This window comes from Arachis duranensis, chromosome 1, assembly GCF_000817695.3.
Source record: "Arachis duranensis cultivar V14167 chromosome 1, aradu.V14167.gnm2.J7QH, whole genome shotgun sequence".
Classification (NCBI taxonomy): domain Eukaryota; kingdom Viridiplantae; phylum Streptophyta; class Magnoliopsida; order Fabales; family Fabaceae; genus Arachis; species Arachis duranensis.
This window is the reverse complement of record NC_029772.3, coordinates 71,914,893-71,918,417: the sequence shown is the minus strand read 5'-3', so window position 1 is coordinate 71,918,417 and position 3,525 is coordinate 71,914,893.

Below are 3,525 nucleotides of genomic sequence, written 5' to 3'. Positions count from 1 at the left end.
TGAGCCTTGGAAAAGGGATGAGGAGATCATGCTAGAAATACTTTCTCATGTTAGACCAAATTGGGGTCTGGGCAGATATAGTGACATGTAATCCTCCTAACACTTTGATTTGGAAATACATGTGGTATAATCAGTGACCACATTTCATCTTTTCCCATGAGTAATTAAATCAAAGAATTGGGCAATTGTTTAAGCTTAGAGGGATTGGGTTGCCAAGGAATTGGAACCCAATCACCTAAGATTGCCAAGGAGATCAATAGATGTTTTGATTGAAGAAGAGATGAAAATGAATTTGATCCGGAGAATACAACATCTCTTGAGCCCAATGAATTCCCCATTTCTGATCTTACCCATTCTCTTTACTTTCTGCCATTTATTTTCATGTTCATTCCCCCAAATCCCCATTTAAGATTCTGCACTCTATTTTCTGTTATTTACTTTTCCGCCATTTAATTTTCTGCAATTCTCAAACTACATTCTGTTTAGTTCAACTAGCATACTCTTCCAACTAAAGTTGCTTGACCAATCAATCCTTGTGGGATTCGACCTCACTATATTATGCAAGAGACTGGGTCTTCAATTTGGAACTTCAAAATACAAGTGGGTCAATTTAGTAGCAGGATACCTGAAAGACCTCCCAACACTCTTCCAAGCAACACAAAGGTAAATTCAATGGAAGAGTGCAAGGCCATCACCATGGGCAAGGAGGACTTACCTGAAGAGGAGTCAGTTGCTGAGGATTTGAAGGAGAAAAAGGCTCAAGAGAAGACTGGCAGTATAGTTGTACATGCCCCGATGGTGATGAAGGAGCCGGAGGTACAACATCTTCAGAACGTGCAAGAGGAGACCAAGGATGAGAAATGATGAGCGGATAATTTATACGCTTTTTGGCATTGTTTTTAGGTAGTTTTTAGTAAGTTTGAGCTACTTTTAGGGACAATTTCATTAGTTTTTATGTTAAATTCACATTTCTGGACTTTACTATGAGTTTGTGTGTTTTTCTGTGATTTCAGGTAAATTCTGGCTGAAATTGAGGGACTTGAGCAAAACTCTGAAAAAGGCTGACAAAAAGGACTGCTGATGCTGTTGGAATCTGACCTCCCTGCACTCGAAATGGATTTTCTGGAGCTACAGAACTCCAAATGGCGCGCTCTCAACGGCGTTGGAAAGAAGACATCCAGAGCTTTCCAGCAATATATAATAGTCCATGCTTTATTCGGAAAATGACGACGTAACTTGGCGTTGAACGCCAAGTACATGCTGCTGTCTGGAGTTAAAGGCCAGAAAAACGTCATGATCCGGAGTTGAACGCCCAAAACACGTCATAACTTGGAGTTCAACTCCAAGAAAAGCCTCAGCTCGTGGATAGATCAAGCTCAGCCCAAGCATACACCAAGTGGGCCCCGGAAGTGGATTTATGCATTAATTACTTACTCATGTAAACCCCAGTAGCTAGTCTAGTATAAATAGGATAAGTTACTATTGTATTAGACATCTTTTGACAGTTTAATCTCTTGACTGTTTAGCCTTTGATTATTCGGTCTCTTGATCACTCAAGGGAGCTGGCCATTCGGCCATGCCTGAACCTTTCACTTATGTATTTTCAACGGTGGAGTTTCTGCACACCATAGATTAAGGGTGTGGAGCTCTGCTGTACCTCAAGTTTCAATACAATTACTATTAATTTTCATTCAATTCTCTCTTATTCTTATTCCAAGATATACGTTATACTTAACTTGATGAATGTGATGATCCGTGACACTCATCATCATTCTCACCTATAAGCGCACGTGACTGACAACCACTTCCGTTCGACCTTAGGCCAGGCGCATATCTCTTAGATTCTCCAACAGAATCTTCGTGGTATAAGCTAGATGGATGGCGGCATTCATGAGGATCCGGAAAGTCTAACATTGTCTGTGGTATTCCGAGTAGGATCTTGGGAATCCGGAAAGTCTAACCTTGTCTGTGGTATTCTGAGTACGATTCCGGTATTGAATGACTGTGACGAGCTTCAAACTCCTGAAGGCTGGGCGTTAGTGACAAACGCAAAAGAATCAATGGATTCTATTCCAACCTGATTGAGAACCGACAGATGATTAGCCGTGCTGTGACAGAGCATTTGGACCATTTTCACTGGGAGGATGGGATGTAGCCATCAACCAAGGGTGATGCCTCCAGACGATTAGCCGTGCAGTGACAGCGCATAGGACCATTTTCCCAAGAGGATTGAAAGTAGCCACCGATGATGGTGATGCCCTACATACATCTTGCCATGGAAAGGAATAAGAAGAATTGAAGGAAGAGCGAGTAGTGAAGCAGAGTTTCAAGAGGAACACAGCATCTCCATACACCTATCTGAAAGTCTCACTATTGATTTACATAAGTATTTCTATCCCTTATTTTCTTTTTATTATTAACTTTCGAAACCATAAACAACTTGCTCAATTCTTGGCAGTCTTTAAGAAGTTACAAATCAATATTGCTTTTGCAGAGGTGTTGTTGAAGAAGCCTCCCTCAATAGCCTGTCTAAAAAGTATATTCTATGAGAAGAAGGCCCTGAGGGGAGATGAAATTGTGGTGCTGACCAAGGAGTGCAGTGCTCTAGTGCAAAAGAAGCTATATCAAAAATTGCCAGATCCCGAAATCTTCTTAATTTCTTGTACTATAGGGACCATCACATTTGAGAAGGTACTATGCGACCTTGGATCAGGCATAAATCTGATGCATCTCCCTATGATGAAGAAGCTAGGAATCTGGGAGGCATAACCCTCAAGGATCTCACTGGAGATGGAAGACAAATCCCTGAAGTGAGCATATGGATTGGTGGAGAACATTTTAGTGAAGGTTAAAGACCTTTACCTCCCTGCCGACTTCATGATACTAGATACTAGAGAGAAAAAGGATAACTCCATCATCCTAGGAAGGCCATTCCTAGATACTGGGAGAGCCTTGATTGATGTAGAGCTAGGAGAGCTAGTCCTGAGGATGCATGAGGACTATTTGCTGTTCAAAATTCCTAAGCCTCTATCTCTCTCACAAAAAGGTGGTACTAGCATGCAGAGCTCAGTGCTCAAGCCTTTGCATTCAGTGGAAAGCCATACAGAGTCCCCTAACATCAAACCTAAGTTTGGTGTTGGGCATTCACCACCCACCATAGATGGAGGAGGTCCCAAAAAGAAAGTATCCAAAGGCTGGAGGAATAAGAAGATTCCTATTGAGGACTTCTCACCTGGCATGAAAGTGGTCTTCACAAGAAGTCCAGTCATACCATACAATGTGAACCGGATCCTATCTCTAGAGCATGTTGAATTAATTCATAAGAGCACAGGAAGGAAGTTCACAATGAGAGGTGAATATCTGAGCCCCTATGAACCTCCGTAGAGGAGCTGTCCATCAAGCTAATGACGATAAAGAAGCGCTTATTAGAAGGCAACCCAATAATCAGTATCCTATAGTTTAGTTTGTTTTTATTTCAGTTTTACTTTAGTTATTTTAGTTTGATTTCATATTAATTTATTTTAT